This window comes from Microcebus murinus, chromosome X, assembly GCF_040939455.1.
Source record: "Microcebus murinus isolate Inina chromosome X, M.murinus_Inina_mat1.0, whole genome shotgun sequence".
NCBI classification, from domain to species: domain Eukaryota; kingdom Metazoa; phylum Chordata; class Mammalia; order Primates; family Cheirogaleidae; genus Microcebus; species Microcebus murinus.
This window is the reverse complement of record NC_134136.1, coordinates 16,512,132-16,529,533: the sequence shown is the minus strand read 5'-3', so window position 1 is coordinate 16,529,533 and position 17,402 is coordinate 16,512,132. Positions and strand designations below refer to the sequence as shown.

General features: G+C 33.3%; 1 protein-coding gene and 1 non-coding gene across 2 annotated transcripts in view; one reads left to right on the top strand and one right to left on the bottom strand.

Annotated features, from left to right (window-relative positions):
- Positions 1 to 17,402, bottom strand: part of LOC105882300 (dachshund homolog 2) — a 408,214-nt gene that overhangs the window by 190,702 nt on the left and 200,110 nt on the right. The gene's annotated exons all lie outside the window — the stretch shown is intronic.
- LOC142866063 (U6 spliceosomal RNA) lies at positions 15,713 to 15,819 on the top strand. The gene has a single exon (XR_012916133.1). It is a non-coding gene; the product is annotated as a U6 spliceosomal RNA (small nuclear RNA).

Here is a 17,402-nt window from a genome sequence, read left to right as displayed (position 1 = left end):
AAAGAAGTTCTAAGGGGAAAATTTATAGTCTTAAATGTCTACAACAAAAATACAGAAAGACCACAAATTAACAACCTAATGGCACATGTGAAGGAACTAGAAAATAAAGGGCAAACCAAATGCAAAGCCAGCAGCAGAAAAAAAAAAATCACTAAGATCACAGCAAAATATAATGAAATCAAAAGCAAGAAAATTATGCAGAAGATTTATTTTTTGAGACAGAATCTCACTCTGTTGCCCAGGCTAGAGTGTCGTGGCGTCAGCCTAGCTCACATCAACCTCAGACTTCTGGGCTCAAGCAACTCTCCTGCCTCAGCCTCCCGAGTAGCTGGGACTACAGGCATGCGCCACCATGCCCGGTTAATTTTTTCTATATATTTTTGTAGTTGGCCAATTAATTTATTTCTATTTATAGCAGAGACGGGGTCTCACTCTTGCTCAGACTGGTTTCGAACTCCTGACCTAGAGCAATCCACCTGCCTCAGCCTCCCAGAGTGCTAGGATTGCAGGCATGAGCCACCATGCCCAGCCTACACAGAAGATTAATGAAATAAAAAGTTGGTTCATTGCCTCACCCAAGTGAGGATTATAGGCATGCCCAAATCTCAGGGTTTTTTTTTAATTATATAGAACTTGGAGTTTGAAATTTTAATTTATAGCTCCTATTATTTTTAATGTTATTCATTAAATAAAGTGCAACCAAAGAGTAAAAGAAAAAGAAAGTTGGTTCTTTGAAAAGATAAACACAATTGATAGACCTCTTGCTAGATTAACCAAGAATAGAAGATAAAGGACTTAAATAAGTGCAATCAGAAATGATAAAGGAGATATTACTACTGATCCCACAAAAATACAAAATATTATCTGTGAATACTAAGAAAATGTCTATTCAATTAGACTAAAAAATATAGACAATGGACAATTTTTTGTAAACACACAACCTGCCAAGATTCAATCAGGAAGAAATAGAATTCCTGAAGAGACCAGTAATGAGCAATGAGATTGAATCAGCAATAAACACCTCCCAGCAACAACAAAAAAAGCCTTGGATGAGATGTACTCACAGATGAATTTTACCAGACATACAAAGAAGAGTTGGTACCCATTCTGCAGAATTATTTCATAATATTAATAAGGAGGGACCACTCCCCAACAAGTTCTATGAAGCCAGTGTCACCTGATTCCAAAGCCAGGAGAGGATACAACAACAAAAAAAATAAAACTATAGAATAATATACATTATGAATATAGATACAGAAATCCTCAGTCAAATACTGGCAAACCAGATCCAACAGCATATCAAAAAAAATAATCCACTATGACTAAGTGGGCTTCATCTGGGGAGGAAGGATGATTCGACGTATGTAAATCAATAAATGTGATTCACCACATAAACAAGAGCAAAAACAAAAAGTATATGATCATCTCAGTAGATGCATAAAAAGCATTTGAAAATATACAGCACCCTTTTATGATAAAAACCCACAACAAACTAGGCATACAAGGAATGCATTTCAACATTATAACAACTATACATTACAAACCCACAACCAACATCATACTGAATCGGGAAATGTTTAATGCATTCCCCCTAAGAACTAGAAAAAACAATGGTGTCCATCATCACCGCTGCTATTCAACATAGTATTGAAAGTCCTATCCACAACAATCAGGCAATAGAAAGATATAAAGGGTATCCAAATTAGGAATGAAGCAGTCAAACTATCAATTTTTGCTGACAATATAATCTTGTATCTAGAAAACCCCAAAGACTTCACCGAAAGATTCCCGGAATTGATAAATAAATTCAGAAAGGTCTCAGGTTACAAAATCAATGTACACAAAAGACTAGTATTTCTATATATCAATAATAGTCAAGCTGAGAGTCAAATCAAAGACTTAATATCATTCACAATAGCTGGAAAGAAAAAAGAATACCTAAGAATATACTTAACCAAGGAGATCAAAGATCTCTACAAGGATAATGATGAAAGCTTGAGGAAAGAAATTGCAGATGACACAATAAAATGGAAAAATTTATCATGCTCATGGATCAGTAGAATTAAAACTGTCAAAATGTCCATATTACCCCAAATGATTTACAGATTTAATGCAATCACCATTAAAATACAAATGCCACGTTTCACTGATCTAGAAAAAATAAATTTTTCACTTTGTTTGGAACCAGAAAAGGGTCTAAATAGCCAAAGAAATCTAAGCAAACAGAACAAATCTGGAAACATCATATTACCATCCTTCAAACAATATTACAAGGGTACAGTAATCAAAACAGCATGGTATTGGGACAAAAATAGAGACATAGAGCAATAGAATAGAACACAGAACTCAAATATAAAAGGACAATTAGATATCATGTAATCCCAGTGAGATTGCCCTATATCAAAAAATCCCAAAACAACAAATGCTGGCAAGGATGTGGAGAGACAGGGACACTCTTATGCTGCTGGTGGGACTGCAAATTAGTACAACCTTTGTGGAAAAGAATTTAGAGATACCTCAAAGAGCTAAAAATAGAAATACCTTTTGATCCAACAATAGCATTATTAGTCATCTACCCAAAAGAGCATAAGACATTCTATTATAAAAACATCTGCACCCAAATGTTTTTGGCAGCATAATTCACTATTGCAAGGACATGGAAACAACCCAAGTGCCTGTCAATTCATGAATGGATTATTAAAATTTGGTATATGTTTACAATGGAATATTACTCAATTCTAAGAAATGATAGTGAGCTGGGACCACTTATATTATCCTGGATTAAGCTTAAGCCCATTATCCAAAATGAGGTGACACAAGGTCAGAAAAATGGGCTCCATGCATGTTTGCTATCAAATTGATACTGACTGATTAACACTATGGTGCTCAAATGGTGGTGGTACTCACCAGGGATTCAGGGCGTGTGGGGTAGACCCACATCTGAGGGATGTGGTGAGCATTGTGGAGGGGAAGGGCATACCTCTAACTCTTGCTAGGGAGAGGCAAAGATATAAAATGCAATCAAAATGTTTATACTTTCACATTATCTTGAAATAAAACAAAAATGTGAAAAAGAAAACAATGGCATCATCACATGTTAAAGACTCAGTCGTTTGTCTATCAAAATATGTGCCAGATTCTTTCCTGATAAATTATTAGTATAGAATATCGGCCTCAGACTTTCAAAGTGATATTGTACACTAGGAACATATGAGCTTTAATGATGGCTATTTCATTTTTGATCATTGATATATTTTTGTCATGATGTGGAGAAATCCATATGGAATATCGGAACATTTTTGCAGAGTCACTGAACCACTTTCAGGTTTAGACCAATAAGTTCACTAGAATATTCCTGTTTCTTAAATCTATAGAGCTTTCACCTCAATACCATTCCTAGAATAATGAGAAAAAAAAAGTTGTGTGAGATCTCAGAAACTTCCAAGCCAGATAAAAGGGATGCACATTTTGCCTCCTGTTTTTCTTACTTGTCCATTAATCATTTGATAATGGATGCATGATTACACATTCCCTGCTCATAAAGAAGATAAAAATAAGATGAATTTATTTGCTAATGATACAGATTTACTGGCACAAATGGCAGCAACCTCACTAGGCCACTGGTCCTGCTATCTAAGTATTCACAGAAAGAACAGCTTAACATCAAATATTCTAACACTAAAATCAACATTTTTGAAAAGCACCTTCCAATACTAGCCTGGCATATATTTAATTATGATACCCAGCATATTAACACATTTAGTAACCTAAGAGTAGATTTTGCAGCAAGTTGACCTTGGATAGTTTACCAATAAATTACATTACTTGTAATATAAAATCAGTGTATATTCTATGAACATACACTTGATGTAGGCCATATAGGTGACTGATAACAACAACAACAAGAAAAAAACAACACCTAGATACTACTGACTGATCTTAGACAAAGAAGACAACATACACTGGGGAAAAGAAACCATATCCAATAAATTATACTGGAAAATTAGACAGCCGCATGCATTAGAATGAAACAAGACCCCTATCTCTCACCATTCACAAAAGTTAATTCAAGATGGATGAAACATGTAGTCCTAAGGCATGAAACCATAACCATTCTAGAGTAAAATGTAAGAAAATCTCTTCTAGATATAGGCCTAGGCAAAGAATTTATGACGAAGACCCCAATGGCAATTATAACAACAAAAATAAATAAATGGGACTTGATTAAATTAAAATCCTTCTACACAGCAAAGGCAATAATCAACAGAGCAAATAAAAAACCTATACATGGCAGAAAATATTCACAATTTATACATCTGATAAAGGAATAATAACCAGAGTCTCTAAAATTGCTGCAAATCAGCAAAAAATCAAGCAATCTCATTGAAAAGTTGACAAAAAGCTTGTACAGAAGCTTTTCAAAAGATAGATAAATGGCCAATAAACATGTGAAAAAATGCTGAACATCATTAATCATCAGAGAAGTAAAAATTAAAACCACAATGATATATCACCTTACCAATATTATAATGGCTTTTATTTTAAAAAAAAATCCAAAAAGAACAGATACTGGCATAGATGCAGAAACACTTAGGCATTGTTGGAGGGACTGAAAATTAGTACAAGCTTTATGGAAGAGTATGAAGATTTCTCAAAGAACTAAAAGTAAACCTACTATTTGATCCAGCAATCCCACCACTGGATATCTACCCAAAGGAAAAGAAGTCATTTTAATAAAAAGATATCTGCACTTGAATGTTTACTGCAACAGAATTCACAATTTGCAAAGATGTGGAATCAATGCAAGTTCCCATCAATTAATGACTAAATTAACAAACATGGTATGTGTATACCTTGGAATACTCTCCAGACATGAAAATGATGAATTAATGTTTTTACTGCAATTTGGATGGAATCAGAGGCCATTATCCTAAGTGAAGTATCTCAATAATGGAATAACAAATACCACATGCACTCTATAATAAAGTGGAACTAACCAAAGGACAGACATGTACACAGAGGGAAGTAAAAATTATTGGTAATCAAACCAATCAAAAATTATTGGTAATTATTGGGAGAGGTAAGAAATGGAGGGCCAAAAACTTACCTAATGAGTACAATGATCACTATTTGGGTAATAGGCACACTTAAAGCTCTGACCCAAGCATTATAAAACCTATCCATATAATAAAAATATGTATACCCCTTAATAATTTGAAATTAAAGAAAATAAAGATAGATGAGGTCACAGAAAAACAATAATATTGAGGCAGTCAAGAATTAAACCATAGTAGCACTTCAAGAAAAATTAGGGACTTTCTAGTTCAATTTCTTTATTTTTTCAAATGAGGAAACTGAGTTTCAGAGTGAACTTTCAACAGTCATTCATTTAGGGGAAGATATGCAGCATAAGTTCATGTATCATTCTGGAACCCAGATATATTTTTTAAAGTATTTCAAACATGAGTTTACAAAAATCTGTAAAGGATATGATCCTCTTACCACATATAGTCATGCGCTGTTTGTCATCTTTCTTTCTCCTTACACTTGCGTCAACATTTATAGTCCTAACCTACAACTCGCTCTATATTGCAGTGACTTTAAACATATCAAACCTTTAAATCCTATTTGTTTAGTCTTCAGTACAGCATCTAAATATCTATGTCTTCAGATAAAACTACAGTCAAACTTAGGAAAGCAGTGGAAAATATGTTATGGTTTACATGAATTTTTCACAGAAATTTAGCCTTTTATTCAACTGTTCAGTTAAATTACTATCCTCAGGATGCTTTCAGTATAACACTGATGGGCTTCAGACAGCAAATCAACACCCTGCCAAAAGTTCCTAAAATGTAGCTCTGGAATAATACATTAAGAGGGCAATACATAAAGCTGATTTTGGAGTTGCTTAGTTAAATTTTACTTGGGAACTGGAGTTTCAGCTTCTGCCAGGAAACACAAAAATGGTAAGTTTAATGAGAATAAAAAGATACACCAACAATAGTAAAGTTGAGAACATATCAAAGACTCAATAACTTTCAAAACTGCAACAAAGAAAACTAAATACCTAGAAATATATTTAAGAAGGTGAAAGACCTCTACATGGAGAACTATGAAACACTAAGGAAAGAAATACCAGAGGACATAATCTGATGGTAAAATACACCATGCTGAAGGATTTGTAGAATCAAATTTGTTAAAATGTCTATATTATACAAAGTGATCTACGATTCAATGCAATCTATTAAAATAACAGCATCATTTATTGGAGATCTAAAAAAAATAATAATTCTATGGTGCGTTTGGAACCAGAGAAGACCCTGTATAGGAAAAGCAACCTTAAGCAAAAAGAACAAATTGGGAGGCATCAATTTACCAGACTTCAAGCTATACTACAAGGCTATAGTAACCAGAACTGCATTGTACTGGCACAAGAACAGAGACATAAACCTAAGGATCAGAACAGAGAACCCAGGTATAAAACCACCCTCATATTGTCATATAAATTTGACAAAGCAGACAAAAACATACTCTGGGGAAAAGAATGCTTATTCAATCAGTGGTGCTGGGAAAATTGAATAGCCACATGTAGAAACTGAAACAGGATACACACCTCTCACTTTTCACAAAAATCAACACATGATGGATAACAGACTTAAACCTAAGTCATGAAAACCATAAGAATTCTAGAAGAAAATATTAGAAAAACACTTACAGACATCAGCCTAGGCAAAGAATTTAAGAAGAAGATCCCCAAAGCAATCATAGCAACAAGAAAAATAAATAAATGGGATCTAATCAAATTAAAAAGCTTCTGCATAGCCAAGGAAACAATCATTAGAGTAAATAAATAGCCTACAGAATGGATGAAAATATTTGCATAATGTACATTGGATAAATGGCTGATAAGTAGAATCTATAAAGAAGTCAAGCAAATCAACAAGAAAAAATCAAACAATCCTATTAAAAAGTGGGCAAAGACTCGAACAGAATCTTTCCAAAAGAAGATAGACTAATGCTCAAGAAACATATGAAAAAATGTTCCACATCTCGTATCATCAGGGAAATGCAATCACAACCACAATGAGATATCACTTAACTCCAGTGAGAATGGCATTTATCTAAAAGCTAAAAACAACAAATGTCGGCATGGATGCAGAGAGATAGAAACATTCATATACAGCTGGTGGAACTGCAAACTAGTACTAATTTTATGAAAAGTAGTATGGAGATACATCATAGAGCTAAAAGCAGAGCTACCATTTCATCTAGTAATCCCACTACTGGGTATTTACCCAAAGGAAAAAAAAAAAGACACCTGAACTCAAATGTTTATAGCAGCACAATTGACAATTGCAAAGTATCCATCAATATATGAGTTGTTTAATAAAATATGGTATATGTATATCTAAAGTACTACTCAGCCATACAATATGGTAAACCGATACCTCTTGTATTAATTAACCTGGATGAAACTAGAGCCCATTCTTCTAAGTGAAGTATCGCAAAAATGGAAAAACAAACAGTACATGTACTCACCATTAAATTAGAACTAATTGATCAACACTTATGTGCACATATGGAAATAACATTCATCAGAAATCACGCAGGTGGGAAGGGAGAGGAGGGGATGGGTATTTTCATACCTATTGGGTACAACTCACACTATCTGGGAGATGGGCACATTTTGACTAAAATGGTACAAAAACAATTTATGTAACCAAAAGGTTTGTACCCCCATAACAGACTGATATAAATTTTAAAAATACAAAATAAATAAAAATCACATAGCTACAATTGTAAATAAATAGTTACACATACATCTAGAAGTATAAATGGTTATTTTTCAGTCACTGAATCTGAAAATAACTTTTACATTATGTTCAAATTACATACATTTAAATGATTGAAATAGATTTGGAAATGCAGAAATTCAGTGTTACTGGGAAAACATTCACATTTCACACTTACTGATACTTGAGAAATTACTCCTATATCCTCAGTATCTGACACTCTTGTTCACTTAATTTCATTATTGGCTTAATGTTTAGTCATTGCAATAACTAACAAAGTGTTAATGCATAGCTACAGCCTTATGGTATTCTACATGATGTCCTGTTTATGATTAACAAATATTTATTAAATTATTTTATTTGATATTTATTTATTTTATTTATTTCAGCATATTATGTGGGTACAAATTTTAAGGTTTCAAATAATGCCCTTTCCCACCCTCCCCCCACAAGTCTGAGCTTCAAGCGTGACCATTCCCCAGATGGTGCACATCTCACTTATTATGTATGTATATACATAATTATTAATAAAAACTAGTTCATTGAGGTATGATTGACATACAAAAAGCTGTGAATATACACTGTATACAACTTGATGACTTTGGAGATAATCATATACCCATGAAAAAATCACCATAGACTATGCCATAAACCTATCCATCACCTCTGTAAGTTTCATCCCGCCCACTTTATTTATTATTTTTGTGTGTGGGTGTGATAAGAATACAACATAAGATTAACCCTCTTACCAAAATTTTAAATATATAATATAATATTAACTACAGGTATGATGCTGTACAGTAGATCCCTAGGATCTACTCATCTTGCATATTTGAAACTTTGTACCCTTTGACTAATAGCTCCATTTCTTCCTCCCCGAAGCACATGGCAACCACCATTCTTCTCTCTGTTTCTATGACTTTGACTATTTTAGATTCATCTTATAAGTGGTATCATGTAGGATTTGTCTTCATGTATCTGGCTTATTTAACTTAGCATAATGTCCTCCAGGTTTATCTATGTTGTCACGAATGGCAAGGTGTGATTCTTTATTCAAGGCTGAATAATGTTTCTTTGTAAATAATACATAAATATCACATTTTCTTTATTCATTCATCCACTTATGGACATTTAGTTTGTTTCCCTATATTTGCTCTTGTGAATGATGCTGCAATGAGCATGGGAGCACAGATATCCCTTCAAGATCCTGATTTCAATTTGTTTAGATATATACTCAGAATTGCAATTTCTGGATTGTATGATAGTTTTATTTTTAACTTTTTGGGGAAAAGTTTTCTTCCAAAATATTTCCATTGTTTTTCACAGTGTATGAACCAATTTAAATTCTCACCCATAGTGTGCAAGTATTCCTTTTTCTCCACATGCTCACCAACATTTGTTATTATTTAAAAAAAATAGTCATAGTAAAATTTGTGGGATGATAGCTCGTTGTAGTTTTGATTTGCATTTCCTTTCCCTAATGTTGACTATCATTCCATATACCTGTTGGCCATTTATATATCTTCTTTTGGGAAAACCTTATTCAAGTCCTTTGCCCATTTTTAATTGTTATTTGTTTTTTGTTATTAAGTTGTAAGAATTCCTTATATTTTTAGACATTAATCCTTTATCAGATATATAGTTTGCAAATATTTTCTCCCATCCCATATATTGCCTTTTCACTCTGTTGTTTTCTTTGCTGTACAGAGCTTTTTTTGTCTAATTTTGCTTTTGTTGCTTGTGCTTTTGCTGTCATATCTAAGAAATCATTGCCAAGGTCAAGGTCAAGAAGCTTTTTCCCTGTGTTTTCCTCTTAGGAGTTTTGTGGTTTCAGGTCTTTAACTCTTTTGTTTATATTATTTATTTTTATAATTTTGGGAGTAAAAACACTTCGGTTACATAAATTGCCTTTACAATGCCCAAGTCAGAGCTAGAAGCATACCCATCCCCTAGACAGTGGGCACCACATCCATTAGGTGTGAATTTACTCATATCCTCCTTCTCCCTCCCACCTGTCTGACACCCTATGAATGTTTCTTACCGTATGTGCTCATGAGTGTTGATCCATTAGTACCAATTTAATGGTGAGTACATGCGTTTGCTTTTCCATTCTTGTGATACTTCACTTAATAGAATGGGCTCCAGCTCTACCCAGGATAATATAAGAGGTGCCAGATCCCCATTGTTATGTTTGTGGCTGAGTAGAACTCCATGGTGTACGTATATCACATTTTATTAATCCACTCATGTATTGATGGGCACTTAGGTTATTTTCACATCTTTGCATCTGCGGATTGTGCTACTATAAACATTAGAGTGCAGATGTCTTTTTTACAGAATGTCTTTTTTCCTTTGGGTAGATGCCCAGTAGTGGAATTGTTGGATCAAATGGTAGCTCTACTTTTAGTTCCTTGAGGTATCTCCATACTACTTTCCATACAGGTTGTATTAGTTTGCACTCCTGCCAGCAGTGTACGAGTGTCCCCATCTCTCTACATCCATGCCAACATTTGTTGTTCTTGGATTTTTTGATAAAAGCAATTCTCACTGGAGTTAAGTGATATGTCCTTGTGGTTTTGAGTTGGGTTTTGCATTTGGTGAACTATAAGGGTCCAGGTTCATTATTCTGATGTAGATATCTAGTTTTCCTTACACCATTTATTGAAGAAACTACCCTTTCCCTATTGTATACTTTCCCTATTGTTTACTTTATTCACCCTATTAACTTTAATTTCAACATAACAATATGAAAATGCCCACATATCATAATTTTATATGTATCCATGTGTGTATATGATTGATTATTATTATTTTTAGCAAGTACATAACATCCTACTTCAGGCTTAGAGTGTGAAGCAAAGTTCTTAAGAATTAGAGGAACTTCACTGAACATCCAAACCAATCTCTTTATTTTATAGATGCAAACCTCTAAGTCCCAGAGTGGAAAAGTAAGGAAGAGGCTTAAGATAACACAGTCAGTGGTAGGCTTATGTGAAGAACTCATGTCTTTTGACATTTTTACCTTAGTGCTTTGTCCACTAATCCTCACAGTCATATTCTTGATTTTAGGTTCTTTAAAATTTTATAAAATGAATCTACAGAGATGCCGTATAGGTCACTGATCATAACAAATAAGAAATTATGTCATATAACTTTTCTGGACTTCAGTTTATTCATATGCAAAATGAAGAAGTTGGACTAGATTGTTTTCAACGTCTTTTATAAAGCAATTATTCTGTCTAAATTTACTTTGTACTGTATAGCTTTCTGAATCTCCTGTGGTTTTTTACTATTCACACATACTCTAAAGCAAAATTTTTCTTGCAGTCCTTTTTTTACTAGTAAACAAGCATTAGACTTACAATTTTATGTGATCTATAGTTTTTTAACTGGCAGTGTGGGAGAAAAAAATATATGGCTTGTAATAAAATTTAAAAGGAAGAAAACCAAGAGAATTTAGTGAGTTTGGGTTCTCACAGTGATCCGAACAGAAATTAAGGTAATGTTATAGTTTCTTAATTAGTTATGCTGTGTCTATCCCTTCATATTAGTTTGAAAGCTTTTTTGTCAAACCTGTAAATACATAAATTAATTAATGGGGAACTAAGAGTAATCAAATCATGAGGTTTACAATTAATTAATGAAATGTTTTGTCAGTTCACTGCAATATGTATTTATATTTAAAAATCTATACATTTAATTAAATTTACAGTCAAGGCATTATAATTAATAATATTCCCCCCAAAATGAAAAGCAGTTTAGATCCACCACATTATTTCAGTCTACCCATCAAGTACAGTGTGTTGGCTTATTTGTTATTTGCATTCAAAGCTACTTTGGGTCAAGTAGGATGTACTAAAACATGAATAATGAAACATCTGGTGCTATGAAATGTTAATGTGATATACCATATTGATTCTAACAGAAACAGTTTGAAATTCCCTATAAATCAACTGGAAGATACAAATCTTTCTAAACAAAAGTAGTTTTCATGTTCATTTTCATAAGGTGCTCATGTTCTGAACTCTATTCAGAAAAATACTTGGACTCTAAAAGTTTCAGAAGGCAAGTAAGAAGAAAGTCATATGGACCTAAGAGTAAAAGTATGAAAGAGCATAGAAACAACATATAAGTAGTTACAGGCCACCCAAACGAGGAAAAAATATTATAGTGGTTTTTAGGGGGATAGACACAACATTAAAAATTATTCAGCTAAGCACAATGACTGTGAAAGAAAGGTCAACAAAATATAGCTATGGGAATTTCTCAAAACACTCAAGAGCATCTGCATTCGACCAGACATCAGTAAAGCCATTAAATGATATAGGCACTAGAAATCGATTATATTGGCATAGATGTTTTCTCAAATATCTAGATACCTGTTGAATTACAAATATATATTAAGAGAAGATACACTCAATCTGTGTTAAAGTTCAACTTGCCCTACAAACATATGGAATAAAGGATGTGGATGTACACTAAGGTAGTGAATTTGCAATTAAGAATCGAGCCAGAGAACAGAAAACAACAGTTAGGAAGGGTTGGCAGGACAAGCAGTACAGCATAGAGAGTACAACAAAACCAGAGCCCAGGAGAAGACAGCTATTTTGAACAAACTGCTGTCCCTGAGCCAGAAGTACCTAACAAAATTCCAGTTGTCAAGCAACTATTTTTTCCCTGTATGGTATTGTGAAAATGCATAATAGGCATTTGAATGCTTAAAAGTCAAATGGGCCTTACTGACATTTACAGAACATTCTACCCCAAAACCACTGAATATACATTTTTCTCATCAGTTCATGGGGAATTCTCTAAGATTGACCATAGCCTAGGTCACAAAGTATGTCTCAAAACATTTAAAAATTAGAAATTATACCATGCATCTTCTGAGACCACACTGGAATAAAATTAGAAATCAACCCCAACAGAAACTCTCATCTCTACACAAAGTCATGGAAACTAAACAACTTTCTGCTGAACGGTTATTGTTTTAAGGAGGAAATTAAGATAAAAATCAAACGATTATTTGAACTAGAAAATAAAGGAGACATAAGTCATCAAAATCTGTGGGAGACAGCTAAACCAGTCTAGAGAGGAAAATTTATATCCATATATCCCTACATCCAAAAGACAGAAAAAGATCACAAATCAACAATCTAATGAATTATCTCACAGAACTGGAAATATGTGAGCAAACCAATCCCAAACTCAGCAGAAGAAAGGAGATAACAAAGATCAGAGCAGAATTAAATGAAATTGATAACAAATAAAAACTATATGGTAGATTAACAAAACAAAAGGTTGGTTCTTTGAAAAAACAAAATTAACACGCCTCTTGCTAGATGAATGAGAAAAAAATAAGGACTCTAATAAGTTCCATCAGGAATGAAAAAGGACAAATTACAACTATCATGGGAATACAAAATAGGGTCTATGAATACTATAAAAACTCTAGACTTGAAAATGTGGAGTAACTGGGCAAATTCTTAGAAACACACAGCCTCCCTAGGCTCAATCAGGAAGAAATGGAATTCCTGAACAGACCAATAATAAGTACCAAAATTTAAGTACCAATAAAAATCCTTCCTAAAAAAAGTCCCAGACCACATGGTTTCACACCTGAATTTTACTAGATCTACGAATAAGTATTGGTGACTATCCTACAGAAATTATTCCACAACATCAAGAAGGAAGGAATCCTTGCCAACATGTTTTATGAAGCCAATATCACCCTGATAACAAAACCAGGAAAGGATATAACAATAAAAGAAAACTATAGACTAATATCCCTTATGAATGTAGAAGCAAAAATTCTCAACAAAATCCTAACAAATTAAATTCATGTACTTATCAAAAAAAATAATCCATCATGACCAAGTGGGCTTCATCCCAGAGATTCCGGAATGGTTCAACATATGCAAATCTGTAAACGTAATTCACCACATAAATAGAAGCAAAAATAAAGACATTATGTTCCTTTTAATAGATGTAGAAAAGCATTCAACAAAATGCAGGACACTTTTATGATAAGAACGCTTAACAAAATAGGCATAGATGCTACTTACCCTAAAAATGATAAAAGCCATGTAGGACACAACGAGTAAGACGTGCAATGTTTGCGGGATGGACATGTTTGAAGCTCTTACTCGAGGGGGGCATGGGCAATATAAGTAACCTTAACACTTGTACCCCCGTAATATGTTAAAATAAAATATAAATAAATAAATAAATAAATGCCATGTAGGACAAACCCACAGCCAACATCATACTAAATGGGGAAACACTGAAAGCATTCCTGCTTAGAACTGGAACCAGACAAGGTTGCCCTCTATCACTGCTTCTATTCAACTTAGTGCTGGAAGTCCCAGCCAGAGCAATCAGACAAGAGGAGGAAATCAAGGGCATCCAAATGGGAGCAGAAGAGATCAAACTATCACTCTTTGCTGATGATACGATCTTATACCTGAAAGTCTAATAATCTTTTCAAATGCTATTATGTCTACTCTTAAAAGATTAAAAGCTAGAGAGAATCATCATATCGAACCTGTTTTTATCAACATTTTCCAAAGTATTTTCCATTTGATTACTTCTTCCACAAAATGTTAAAAAAGGATCGATTTTAAAAAAGGGGTGAGATGAAGTATGGTAAGGTAGTTTCAAGCCTAAATTAGTCAACACTGAGTTAAAAACAAAAATCCTTATATAGTACATACCATATGCCACATACTCTTGTAAGTTCTTTACATATACTCAATTAATATTCACCGCAACCTTAAGAGGGGAGTACTATTACTATTTCTATATTTCAGATGAGGAAACTGAAGTATAGAAGTGAAATAATTTATCTAATATCATACAGCTAATAAATCTGGAAGTTGGGGTTTAAACCCACACACTCCAGGTTTCTTTATTGCATATTTTTCAAATCTTTTTATATGTAATCTCTATTATGAATTTTCTAAAGAGACATACAGTAGAATACCTACTATTAGCTCTAAAGACATGAATACTCCATGGAACAAAGTTTGAGAAATATTGTGCTAAATCATTTTTTTAAACAAAGAATGTAAGCTCAACTTCAACTGCTTGGATACTATTTTTTTTTTTTTGCATTTGAATTTAAGCTGTAGATAGATATCAGGAATTCTCATAATTTATATATAAAGTTTATATGCACTCTCATTGAGTTATCACAATTTACAGTTGTCATTGGTGATATTTTAAATTTGAAATGTGCCAGCTTTGTATACATAGTCACTAAGAAAATTATTAATTATTTTGCTGGTACTACTGAATAGATCATTTTATTGTTTAAGAAAATTTGAGCCACATGAACTCTTCTATTAATAGTACATACACCACCCAAAGTGATTTATTTGATAATTTTTATATAGTGTTACTAAATATTTGAAGATAATTTCCAAGGATCTTCCAGCTCTGACATTCCAGGGATCTATAATTTTTAAACCACTAGTGGCATGCCCAAGAAATCTCATTGTGAGTTTGGGAGAGAGTGTGCATTAGATATAGATTAGGGGTGACAAAACATCTCAAATGTCTGACATTAGGACAATAATGGCTGTTCTCATGCCTAGTTAACCCAGGAATTCAGGAAGACTACTTGAAATGCTGGGCATCCAAGAACACTAGCAGAAACTTCCTTCCATAGCTGTCCCATCCTCAAGTATAGGATTGATTTAAGGAGACCAGTCCATCAGACAAGATATACTACCTGCTACTCTATCAGCAAAAAATATCCTCTTAGTTATCTGTTAAATGTGTTAAGCCAGAGAAAAGATAAAACACTCTTGGTTCCCATACCAAAATGAGTTTGAACAGTATTCTACTAATAAACTTGTTTTACTTTTTCTATTTTTATTCTCAAAGAGATTTGGGCACTTTTAAAAAACATATTTAGGGTACTTGCTTCAGCAGCACATATACTGAGATTGGAACAATACAGAGATAATCAGCATAACCCCCACATAAGGATAAAATGCAAATTTGTCAAGCATTTCATATTTTTGGTGATGGTTGCAGAGCAATGTGAATATAATTAATGTCACTGAGTTGTATTCTTAAAAATGGTTAAAGTCCGTATTTTACTGCAATAAAACATATTCAGTCAAGTCAGTTATTACTTAGGATCAAAATCTCATAACGATTATATAAAGGAAGGAAAGAATTATTAGCTTCTGGTACTCTGCCAAATTCTTAGCTATTTTTCTTCCATAATTTCTCAAAGAAGGTGTTAAAGTTTCAGTTCAAACATGTTAACCAAAATTAATTTATTCTTTGAAATGTGACTGACTGCAACAATGGTGCAAAAATACATATAGTAAAACATATAGCATCTGAACTATAACTTACAGAGACAGACATTCACAGAAAAGAGACACATTATTAGAAGAAATCTAAAAAACATACTGAGCCATTAACTCAATTCCCTTTGCATTTGAAAATCAATAATAACAGTAATCAACTGAAGTGATGCCTACATTAGATGATCTGGTATTGCTTTGTAACAGGTAACTCTACCAGATAGAAATGAGAAAGAAAGAGAGAAAACAAATTAGTATTAATAGGAGGAAAGGGGAAACAACCTAGCTAAATTTAAATACCTAACAAAAGTCAAATTTGCCTTGAGATAGTTTCCAGAATGGAAAAGAAATTTAATTCATTACATGTAGTTTTGAAATATGCATTTCAGGAAATCAGAAGGTATTTAAGAAGATATATTTTAAGACTTCTCATTGAGAATATTAATATAAAAACTAATGGGTGATTTCTGTGTAATTTTGTTTGTCCATATGGTTTGTCCTGCTCACTGCAGCCATAACACACATGCTTCTGCTTTTTGGAAAGTCAATTCTGCCTGTGTGGAAAACTGGCAATACTTTTCAAAGTAAAGTAAAATAAAATACATTTTTTGTTTAGAAAGAAAATTCAGGAGGAAAACTACCTATCCATTTTTCATTAGAAATAGAATAAATGGGAAATTAGCCTCAAATAACAACAACAACAAAAAATCTATCTGGGTCTAAAATTAAACTGAATGCTAACATCTGTGTAGAAGCTAATAAAAATTCAAATATGTTTTGTGTTTGTTAAAAAGCATCAAACTGCTACTAGGAGAATATTAAGCATCAATAATGAACCACCTTCCAGAAAGGTAATTGGCTTCCTGAAGATCACTGCCTCTTGTGGCTTTTTAGTAGCCAGTCTTCCCTTGGATATACCACCAGCGAATGAACTGTGCAATCAATTCTCCACTCTTCATGATAGTGGTTCACAACCAGTGTCATGCTCTGTTGCCCCAGAGAGCTACTATTATGATTCTTTGATGTTTTTATTCAACATTGTGATATTTTGTATTCTAAATATTTATATACTACTTAAATGAAGACCAATAATATGGTAAATGTTGGTTGGTCTTTAAAAATCTGTATTTTTAATGATACCTGTACCATATTCATGATAGTCATATGTGTAATTTATAACATTAGGAAGGTCTTGAGAAAATAGCAAGGTTAGTGCTTGCCTGGCCCAAATTATGATGTAAAGAAGATGGCACAAGGAATCAGGGGGGCTGGATATTAAAACTGGATT